Consider the following 12,200-nt stretch of genomic DNA (forward strand, 5'->3'; position numbering starts at 1 on the left):
ATGGTGGGCATCTCGAGTAGCAAAGCACGCCAGGCCGCTCTAGTTTCGCTGCAAATCATACTTTCTGTCTCGCTAAAAAGACGCAAGTTGCGTAAACGAAGGCGAAGCTACGATGCTGCGGCATCAAGTTCATTAGAGACGATTTTTGCAAAGGGGAGCGCCGAAGCGTTGCGGAAAAAGGAGACATGGATAGGAAAGACGCTCACTTGCGACTAAGTACATGTTCAGAGACAAAACCACGAAACACAGAACCTCTTAAAAACTTCTTGAAACGGCTACAAACGGTTATAGACGTCTTGGTCTATGATAAGACTGAAAATAGAATCTCTTCTAAACATAATCTCAGCACTTGGAATATGCTAGTATATATTCTATCTGCGGTAAAACCCACTACTGGTGTCACTAGAGTCTGTTTTGGTAAACGCATTCAGAATGTCTAACTCAAGAACTTTTCTAGATCTTTTTGTCTAAAAGTGCATAAAATGCCAAACGACGTGTTAAATGTGCGGTTACCGTCGGCCGTCGACGTTAGCGAATAAAAGACGCCACAGACAAATCGAACTCGTTGGAAGCAACATAAGTTAATTGGCTTTAATATTAAATAATTTCACACCGGAACTTCAACAATCAAAGGCGTGTTTTTGTTTTCCATACAGGGCGTGTACACGACGCCTGGAAACCATTCTATGCTTGCGCAGCAGGTATTTACAGCAGCAGGAGCGAAACGCCGGTGTTGCACAGCGCGGTGTCACAGAGCCACCGCGCTGCGATCACTTCGGCGGCACAATCCAAATTTGTTGGACATCTCATTCTGTGCTGGAAACACTGGGAGGCAAGAAGTTTGAAAAAACGGCCACTGCCGCCTGCTATGTCTCGGTCGTGGGTTCGTTATCCTGTTGTGCGTCATTCTAAGCCGTTCTGTACATTTATACTGAATATTAACTGGAGTCATTTAGCTGTGCTGATGCTGTGTGCCGTGTGTTTTGCATCAGTGCTTCGTGACATCGGCTGTATTGCGTGTTTTCGCCGACGGCCTACTACCACAATGGCGGAATCTGCGTTCGCCGCCTTCGTGTCTCGGTGCGTCTTTGTACGTCGCACGTTCGGATAACACTTATTCAGGTAAGTGAAATACATTGCGCTTCGTTTTTCGTCAACAATGTGAACATATTTAGGTGTTACCCGCGACAATTCTTGATATATGGGCTCTTCTGCCCTGCGAGTTTTCGTCATTACTTTTTTACGAGGGTTCTGCTTGTGTTCAGCCGTTCAGCACTACCGCGCTCCACGACTTCTGCAACAACAGTCAGAACTTTGCCCTGCTTGTTGGTCTTTCTGGTTAACGTAACACGAGCAACCGAAAGGAGTACATTCGATGACGACGCGCTGGCTGTAATGCTGAACCAGACTGAACTCGCCCTATTTTGTGTCCTTTTGTTCTTACGTGTGAGCGCGCGTGTGTCAGTGACTATGCAGTTTGTAGCGTTCCCATATTATAGCAAAACAAAAAAATATAACTGCAGCGTTCACTTAATCTATACAATTCCAAATTAAATCGTCTGCTGATGTACAAATTTCACTTGTGTTTTGTTCTAAATAAGCAGCAAAACCTTTAACCTAGTAGGTGCTTCGTCTGGGAGTGAAATCACGACAGCTCGGCATTTATTAATGAATGACTGTGACTGGGTCGCCTTATTTGTAATTGCAAATCTGCCTTTCAACTGACTTGATGCTATCTTATTTTGTCCCTTTCACTCTATAGACGGCTGGACATCCTTCTTGTACCTTGGCGCTAGCTGGATGACGGGACCTCATCATGATCACTGTAAGCCAATGTACTGTACCCTCTCTGGTCCTCCCAGTGCTCTTTATATGGGTTAAGGCCAGGGAGCGCTTCGTGGTAAAATACCTAGTTGGTGGCTCACAAACGGCCATTTTTTTGCACTGGTCCATTATAAGCTGCCACTATTATAACAAATTTCTCAGTGCCAGTGTACATACACAGTTCTACTAATAATTAGTTTCCCTAAGCCTTACAAAATTTACTTGTAGGTAGTCATTGCTATGCAAGAACTCACAAATTAACTCTGCTGTGTCATAGAAGTATTCCATACATGAGTAAAAATTTTCTACAACAGTGTACATTACACCTTGCTTCCCTAATGCACAAATGTATTCAAGCCAGTATTTGATTGGTTTGGTATTCTAAATGTTTTCTGTGTGATTTAGTTTCTTTACAGGAACTTACTGTACAGCATCAGCAAGCAGTCTAATTTAAGATTTACGTGTGCTGTAAAACGTGTGCTTTGCCGCTAGAATTGATAATACATGGGCCAAGGCTTCCATACAAGGACAAACTTCAATTTCGCTCTACCACCATCAGCACTTGCCTGGCGCTTGCAAAATGAATCGCATCAAGTAGCTTGTGCCAGACTGTTTTTTAACCTTATTGTGAGGAGATCACAAAGTGATCTGTGGAGGCGCCTGCGTCTGAGATATAGATTGCGCTGCAACATATGTGCGTGTAGAACAGGCATGATGCTGAGGGTTTCAGCAGTTTGCAGAGGTGCTATTAAAATTTTGTCATAACTGCAATTTTACCTGTGCTGTTTTTTATCACCTATTTCAATAGTATCATTGGAGGTGTTATCAGAATTTATCAATCTATTTGCTCTGGCCCATTAGCCTGCCACATTTGCCTTTTCATTAGGTGGGCAATTATTCTGCATGGACCATTACTTGAATACACCTTTTTGTGTGCAGTGGCTTCTCAGTTGCAAGTCAGCATAGATGCTCAGAATTACCTGAGGCTATAGATACACTGATGAATTTGCCACCTATACGAATCACTTTGCACTTTCTCACGCAAACAGCATGTTAACACTTCCAAGTCAGTGGGCAATGTTATCGTTTGATCACATCATGAGATACTTTCAACTTTGTATGACTCATCATCTAAGGTGTTGCATCATTTGTGTGAGGTATTGCCCGAAGCCAATTAGGGTCACATGAAAATATATCAACAAAAGTGATTGATCCAGCTAGGAGTGTTGCTTTGGAACACTACTTTATCACCAGTCCTCCTTTGCATGCTACCTGCTTACTCTGTACTGCGTCATGTTTAAGTTTGAAAGAAAGGCAACAGCTAGGCAGTGCAAAATGCCAAACTTGCTTTTAGTTCAACAATATTATACGCTATTTAACTTTTTAATTAAATTAGTACATCATTTACCTGCAGAGTGAATTACTGTTTTAAACTGATTATGTTTTGCAGGAAGCTTCTCAGACTTGTTTGACAGGTCGACAAGTGGCTTTTTAGCCACAAAACACCATACAATAAATTAAAGGCTGACTTTGACTCTGCTATGCAACTTAATGACTATATGCCAGGAACAAGGTCTCTGAGTTGTGGCGCTGGCCAACACTCCCAGCGTTCTACTAGGACACACAAATACCCAAGAAAGTGGATGGGAAAACGACGCCGCTGTAGCTCAATTGGTAGAGCATAGCACGCGAAATGCGAAGGTTGTGGGTTCAGTTCCCACCTGTGGCAAGGTGTTTTTTCTTCCACTTTAATTTCCATTAATTTATCGTTTATTTAATTTATTAAGCACAAGTAATTTCCCCTATGTTGTCCTTGGTGTCGGTGTTTGTTGGCGTCTTATGATAGGAATATACTAGTCATTTTAAACATCATCGCATACGTACCTTAAAATACCCGTAGTTTAAGAGAAAGGAGTGCTTAAATTTATTTTTATTGTGAGCCAAACTTCTTACTTAGCACAGATTGCTAATTGAAGTTCCAATTTCAACATTCCCATTTCTTCCCTTGCCCTTTTTTTCCTGTTCTGTGCAGGTATTCCTTTCCTATGTCTACAAGAACCGTCACGCGTGGCCTGTGACAGCAAGCTTTTGTGGGCAGCCAGTTGCTCTCCTACTCTGGCTGGCCTACTCTGGCAGCGGCGGCAATCATCTTCAAGATTTATCCATGATCACCTTTGCTGCTATTTGTCACTCTTTTTAATTACACTTTCTGCATCTTTTCTAATTTATTAGGTAATAAAGTATGAGTATGTGACATGGTGTGAAGTTGATGCCTTGCTTTTATTATGTTTATCACCTTTTTTGCATGAAAAGCTCATCATACAGATTATGAAAAAAATAACAGCATATTATGATTTATCTTTCAGTTCTTGTAACATGCAACGTACAAGGAATTCACTAATGGATGGTATGCCGAAGAACTCGCCATTATTTCTGCGTGATGCTGTGCACGCATGTGGCGTTACCTTACAAGAGGCACCCAGAAAGTAAGTTACAATTTACTTTTAAATGAAGCATGGACATCAGAAAAAATATATTTATATTGCTAGTTAGAGTGGTTCGCAGAGTGTTTTTCCAGATGTGTACTATTCTTTATTTCTTAACTCATTGCAGCACAGTGGCTATTGTGCCCCCTGTAGCTGAAACCAGGATGTAATTTTTGCCTGAACTGCAGCATCACTGACAAAATTTTTCTTTGCTAGAAACTATTTCAATTTGGTGGAGACCCAGCAGGGCGAAGTTTTGTCAATAATGACGTGTTTCACGCAGAGATGATCTTGTTTAGGTCAATGAGTGAACATTGGAATTATATCAGCATACAATACAGATCTTGTTTTATTTGCAAAATAATTCTGACAGGTGGCATTCAATTGATTGGTCTAATTAAAAAAACACAAATTGACCATTGAGGCTGTACTACAGTATTCCCATAGTTTACATCTGGAAAAACTACCTCTGCATCACTCTATCCGACAATATAAACTTTTTTTTTCTGATGTCCATGCCTCATTTAAAATAAATTGTAACTGTGGGCAAACGTCGTGTCACTGTAACAGCTGCTGCAAAAATTTGAGGGAATGTCTAATAAAAGTCTTCAGTTGTTCTTGTCAAGCTGTCCATTAGCCAACTTTTAGCGTAACGTTAGCAGGGCTTACTGAAGTACTTCTAGACGTCCATGGCTACAAAATGTCTTGATCAAGACAGCTACTAGGCTTTCGAATTAGCCGTTCAAGACATCTTTTAGATATCAAATAGCTGCTTGCGTGTTTCGTGGGAAACCACCAGGAAAGTTAATGCGCATGCACTCTCATCTGGAATTGTAAACAAAAAGTTTACATTTTATATATACACATAAAATTCGCCTAACAACGGGCAGACCTCACTATATCAATAATGACAGCTATAGTGTGTAAGTGATAGCAACAACGGCACGTGCAAGCGGCCTGACAAAACTCATTCCAAAATAACATTCGGAGGGAGAGTGACAGGGCAGGTGACTAAGAAACTTCAGCCAAGGGCGAGGAGCGTAAATGTCTTATGCATCGGATGCACTGAGAGAGCACCAATACGAAGGTTAGCACAAGCGTGAATCTGGCCTACCGTGAGGATTTCCCTTTCGAGTGTGCCTTTTTATCTGCTTTTAATCTCGGTTTTATCGAAAAGGGTATTAAGTCACAATCCCTGCAGTGCGCAAGAAGGTGCGCGGAGTTGCTCAGGGCCTTTAAAAATGAAGAATGTCCTCGTAGCGTGTCATTTAGACAGCGCCCCGTCTGACCAATGTAAACTATCCCACAGTCGACTGGTATCTTATATACCACTTCGGTAGCAAAGGAGGCTAGCCGTTTCGTGTGTTTCTTTCCACAGGTATTGTTCTTGTTGGTGGCCGTTTTGCAAAGGCGCACAACCGACAAAGCTTGAGAGGAGCTGCGAAGAGGAGGTCAACGCCGTGTTTTTTCCCGATCCTTTTTAGGTTGTGTCAAATCGTTTTGTCTCTGAAAATATACTTAGTTGCAAGCGAGCGTCTTTCCTGTCCCCGTCTCCTTTTTCTGCAACGCTTCTGCGCTCCCCTTTGCAAAAATCATGTCAAACCAACTAGCCCGACAGCTTACTATTCCATTAGAGAAACCGAGGTCGGCGTCGAATAGCTCTGCCTGCAGACGAGTGCAAACAAGGGCCCGCGGCACTGCGTCAACCCCGCAGTGTGTGAAGGTACAGGCTCTGCAAAGGCCGCTCTGTCGTTACTAGCCTTCAAAATGCTCTCGGGCATGAAGCCGTGCATTTGTGTTTTCGCAAACACTTAGTAAACGCAAGTGCATACCAGTAACAGTCGTTAGTTGTTTTTCAAGCGCTCCTGTTTTCAAGAGATTAATCCTATGCAGTAACAAATAAGCTTTAGTGCATTTCAAAATGTAAACTAGAAAAAAATACGGACTGTATAACACAACAATTTACAAAACTCGTAATGTACAGGGGTGATAACGCTCGCCTCCAGCAGCGTACGGCGTAGCAATTGAACTGAACTTAAGCGTAGCTGTTTGACTAAGAACAAAGTACTTGCGCCTGAACGGGTTTCACGTTTTTCCACTTGCGTTTCGAGTTGTTTCTTCATAACTCGGTACCTTCCTTAAATATTTGTTTCTTCTTTGAGCAGAGCTCGGCTCGATCGCTGTAGACAAGTGGAAACCCCCTCTGTACGCGATTGAGTGTCATGCAAATGTAGTACGAGCTTCGTAACTGGTTGCAGTGCCTCAGGTCGTTACGCCTGTCTTGAAGTACATTTTAAAGATACCTTAGCAGTGAACACTCGCTACGGCACGCTGCATATGTGATTACTATTCCCCTTTTTTTCCTCATCGGCGGAAAAGCCGCTAGGGGGCCGTGGAGAACAGACGCGCTTCACATGGGCTCCCGCTTCTCGTGCCTGTCAACCAGGATCACGGCCAGCGACCAACTTAATTTTGCCAACTGTATAACCGACAAGATGAGAGAAATCGGCGGACACTAGCCACCATCAAGTGAGTGTCATATTTACTGATTTCTGCAACGGCTGCACAGCCGCCTAGCTAAGCCCAACGCCGAACGAGCGGCTGCAACCCCGGGGCGCGTGCTCGCGCCGCTCGAGCGTATCTGCGAGCATAGCGCGGGCGCCTGCCCACGCAGCGACGAGCTCTCGAGATGAGCGAAGCAGCAGTAGAAGCAATCGACACACCAAGAGAACAACTGGAAGGTACAAACACAATGCAGATGGACCCAACTGAAGTAAACAACACAGAAATTGCCTGGAATTATGACGCAAGCAGAGGAAGAGCTATTGAACGCGAGAGCATCTGGATTACGAGGGGCAGAAAAGGCAAGAAGGACGCAGAGCATCAAATGACACAAGAAAGCAACCCAGCCGAGCAACAAACGAATGGAAAGCCGCCACCACCGCAACAGCGAAAGCCCCGAATGCCGCCTTTACCAGTCGACGACTACAAAGTCGTATTCCGCCCACAACCAGGCCTCGAGCTTGCAAAGTGGAACAATGTCGCCATTATGCACGCCATCGGAAGAGCCAGCGGTTTCTCGCAGCAAGACTTCGGCGCAAAAGTCTGTGCTCAAGTGCAGAGAATTGCGAACCTGATCATTGCAAGCACAGCCGACTGGGAAGACGCGAAGAAACTCGAAAATATCAGCAGAATACAACTTGGCGGCACCTTCTTCACTGTAAAAGGCAACACGAGAACCCCGGACGATGTATCCAGAGGCGTAATAAGCGGGCTCTTGCCCGGCACGAGTGAAGAAGAACTCAAGGCAAGTCTTCGCGCACAAGCGAGGTACGCCATCCTCCACGCTCGTATGCTCGGGCAATCGTCCGCGGCCGTGATCTTTTTCCAAGGACCGCACGTACCTTATTACGTCCGCTTCCAGAGTCTCGACTTTCGATGCCGACTCTACCGCAAGTCAGTGCAATACTGCAGAACCTGTGGAAGCACGGGACACCGCCAGGTTGTCTGCCCAAGACCATTGCCAGCCTTCTGCCCTAAATGTGGCAAAACCGATCAACTACCCGACCACGAGTGCAAACCCGCATGCAAGTTATGTGGAGAAGGGCACGAAATCACAAGCAAAGATTGCAAGAAAAGACTGAAACCCAACCCGCCGCCGTTCAACATACGACAGCAACGCATCGACAGGCTCACAGTGAGAGCCAGTCGCTGGAGCTCAGGCGGCGAACAATTCCCACAATTAGGAAGCTCAACCACCAGCTTGAGAGGCAGTGATGGCAGCACCCCCAAACGAAGTAGATCTAGATATATATACTCCGATCGCCGTCCCGATCACGCTCGCACTCACCCAAACGCGTGAGCTACGCGGATGTGGTAAGCGGATCGAGTGGATCGAGATCCACGAGCAGCTCCAAATTCTTGTCGGCCGAAACTGCGGCCCTTCAGGCTCTCGAAAATAAGGTGCAAATTCAACAAAACACGTTGCACAATCAAAATAGTCAACTACAAAGCCAACAGGCCCTCATCGACAAGCTAATCCAATGTCAACACATACATCAAGACAACATAAACAGGCTTCTACAAAAGTGCGAGGAGCAAAAAGATATCATTGATAAATTGCAACAGAGATGTACGAAAGTCCAAGAGAACATTGCACAGCTGCGACCCTCACTTCCCGACGCAGATGTTCAATCCGTAGTTGACGCAAGATTCCAAATCCTCCAAGAAGGTCTCATGAAAAGTACCCACGACACAATTGAGAAAATCGTCCAGCCAGCAATAACGAATTTCGCCGCAAGTATAGCCAATAAGGTCACCACGCTTGACGCCAAGGTGGATGGACTTGCAGCGCAACAAAACAACTTCATAGCCCACATCAAGAAGACGTACGTAACAAAACAGCACCTCAACACGTCACTAAATGACATTCAGCCCGACAGAAAGCAGCCGCGAGCAAACGACCGAAGTGCCTCTCCTTCAGTTTCACATAGCCGCGAGCACCGGCAGGGAACAGAAACAACCGAAGATGGCGGTCGCTAATCACAGGACTGTCGTAGTAGCAAGTGGGCTAAATGACGTCCTAAACAGGAAAGCGCCAGGACTAGCCCAGCGCTTGGCGAAGGGGGTGGACGACTTGCGCGAGCTATCCCCTCAGGTGCAGATCGTGGTGTGCACGGTGCCGGAGGTGCCTGTGCGTGACAGTCACGTACAAAGAGCCGTAATGGCTGCCAATGAGGCAATATGGAAAATGAGCCGAGAGAAGGGCTTCGAGATTGTCGAAGTAAACAGGGAAGTGAGAAGTGGTGGTTTTAAACAAGATGGGATCCACTTCAATTACAGGCTAGCACGAGAAGTGGGCTGGCGACTTGGGGGTCGCGCTGTTGCTTCTTTAGGGGGCCCGCGCGCGCTCAGGAGGTCAGACTAGGTAGTAACGAAGAAGGTCCCCTAGGATAACCTCAGAAGAGCATCGCCGTCGATAACAGAAAAAGGAGGAAAGCAAGAATAAGAGCTCGCCATGCAATAGGCTACATAAACATGCAGGGCGGCAGAAGAAAGGAAAAGTGGGCAGAGATTCAGGAGCAGTTACATAGAGAACGAATAGGGGTGTATGCAGTTACAGAAACGCACCTTAGAGACTCGGAAGAGCCGCCAGTTATTGAGAATTATGTATGGGAAGGGTGCAACAGAACTAAGTCGGGAAGAAAGGGAGGGGGAGTCGGAATGCTCATCCATCAGGGAGCCAAATTGAAAAGAGTAAAATCACAATGTCAAGAGCATCTTTGGTTATCAGGTACAATGAGTGGGAAAGAAACTTGGCTGGGAGTTACGTATTTGTGGACCGGAAAAAATTGCACAGGGAAGAATAAAGAGTTAGTGGAATGCATAAGCGCTGATATTAAGGGTTTCGGGAATGGTGCTGAAATTGTCCTGTTAGGTGACATGAATGCCCACATACAGGATTTAGAGGGCTACACCGACAATAACGGGAAGTCACTGCTAGACCTTTGCGAGCAACATAACCTTGTGATCGTGAATACAGGGTCCAAGTGTGAAGGACAGATCACGTGGGAAGTGGGAAACCGGCAATCGACTATTGATTACTGTCTGATGACAGAAGGAATTCATGATAAGTTGAGAAAAATGGTCATCGATGAGGAAGGGTTTAGCAGCATAGGGAGTGACCATAAACGCGTCATGTTGAAAATGGGATATGTAGTTGAGAAAGAGAGCAAGGAGAGCAAAATGGCCAGTCCAATTATTTGAACGCTGAACAAATAGCAAATAGAGTCATTAGAGTTGAGGAAGAACTTGGCAAATGCCCAAATAAAGAGTAGGAATATGGTGGGCTTCTAAGTGTAATAACGACAGAAATACGGAAAGAGAAACAACATGTTCGTGGGAAAGGAAAAAAGAAACCGAAAAGCTGGTGAAACAAGGAGATACGAGAAGCGATTGCCGAACGACAGAAAGCACCTCGAGAGCACAGGCAGGCTATGGAGGCGCAGTTGCCACAGGATGAAGTAACCAGTAAATGGGAAATATACCGGGAGAAAAAGTATACGGTTCAAATACTGGTGCAAGCAAAATTAAAAGCTGGAAGTGAACGCTGGTTTTCAGAAATACGTGAGAAAATGAAGGCCGCACCTAGAATATTTTGCAATCACATAAAATTATTAGGCAGGAAGTCAACAACAATACAACAACATATCCTAGACGAAGATGAAAACAGACTGCAAGGAGAAGCGAGAATAAATTACATCCAAAAAGTAACAGCCGAATCTTTCCAAGGCAAGGACGAGGTTGTATTTGAAGAAAAAAAGAGCATGAAAGAGACCCAAGTGGAAAAGGAGCTGGTGCTGATAAATTTAGACTGGAAGAAAGCGGAATGGAAAATTCCTAAGCGCACAGCCACAGGGCTAGACGAGGTTCCCGTTAGGCTGATAAATGAACTGGGACCAAAAAGTAAGGAAGCTCTGGTGAAAGCAGTGGAAAAAACTTTAAAAGACAGACGAATACCAGACGGTTGGCGACAAAGTAGAATGAATTTAATTCATAAAGGTAAGGGGGGAAAGACAGAATTCACTCGTATAGACCGTTGACCATTACATCGGTAATGTACAGGCTAGCAATGCAGGCAATCAGATTAAAGCTTCAGCATGGGCAGAGAATGGCATTTTGGGAGAGTTTCAGAATGACTTCAGAATAGGTAGGCGTTTGGATGACTTGTTTGTTCTTACTCAGTGTATTGAAATATCACAAGCAGAAAGCAGACCGTTGTATGTTGCCTTTTTGGACATCACAGGAGCCTACGACAACGTAGACCGCAATATTTTGTGGGATATTCTGGAAGGGGAAGGCTTAGGTAACGATTGTCTACAGCTTTTGAGAGAGATTTGCCTAGAAAATACCGTTTGCGTTGAATGGGAAGGGATGAGGAGCGCGGAGAAAGCTCATATCAACAAGGGACTGAGACAGGGGTGCCCTTTATCCCCGCTGCTCTTTATGATGTACATGGTCAGGATGGAGAGGGCGCTAGAAGGAAGTAATATCGGGTTTAATCTCTCATACAAACAGGCGGGTACAGTAATAGAGCAGCAACTCCCAGGTTTATTTTATGCGGACAACATTGTGTTACTAGCTAACAAGCAAAGTGATTTGCAACGTCTGGCTAATATCTGTGGACAAGAAGGCAACAATTTAGGTTTGAAATTTAGTGTTAGAAAATCAGGTGTATTCAATGTGTATTCAGGTATTCAATGAAAACAGTAAACAGACAGTGGAGATACAGGGCCAAGAAATACCTCGGATAACAGAATATAAGTACCTTGGTATATGGATAAGCGAATGCAATGGATATATGGAAACACGTACAGGAAAAAACCATAACAGTCAAGGGGAAGAGAAATGCAGCCATGATGAAGCACAGAGCGCTATCGGGATACAATAGATACGAGGTCCTCCGAGGTAGGTGGAAAGGTGTAATGGTTCCAGGACTTACTTTTGAAAATGCTGTTGATTGCTTTAAATCAGGGGTACAATCAGGACTCGGCGGGAACCGAAGGTCAGTGGTTCGCCTCACATTGGGCGCTCACGGTGTTAAGAACGGCCCGCTGAGGTGCAAGTTTTGCCAGCCAGGTGCGAGAGCTGCGTCGACCTTTCCTGGAAAGCCACAGCAACCATCTAGCCACGGCGTCACTAATTCGACTGTGTGCGGAGAACAATACGCGCGTCCTCGACTCTCCGTCGCAGGAGCCGAGATGAGTTCGACGAACCAGGCTTTGTGACGGAACACGCCACCGCCGATCCGGTCTGCTGTGAGCAAGGTAGTCCCCGAGGGAACGTAGTTGGAGGCCCCTTCCCACGCACCGTTCCTGACGTCAGCCCCGA

The 12,200-nt window shown here is 45.2% G+C and overlaps 1 long non-coding RNA gene across 1 annotated transcript; it reads left to right on the forward strand.

The window, feature by feature from the left end:
• Positions 1–1,706: 1,706 nt before the first annotated feature.
• LOC142584104 (uncharacterized) lies at positions 1,707–4,078 on the forward strand. The gene is made up of 2 exons (XR_012828699.1): positions 1,707–1,825; positions 3,857–4,078. It is a non-coding gene; the product is annotated as an uncharacterized LOC142584104 (long non-coding RNA).
• Positions 4,079–12,200: the final 8,122 nt, after the last annotated feature.

The sequence above is a fragment of the Dermacentor variabilis genome, chromosome 6 (assembly GCF_050947875.1).
Source record: "Dermacentor variabilis isolate Ectoservices chromosome 6, ASM5094787v1, whole genome shotgun sequence".
Taxonomy (NCBI): Eukaryota; Metazoa; Arthropoda; class Arachnida; order Ixodida; family Ixodidae; genus Dermacentor; species Dermacentor variabilis.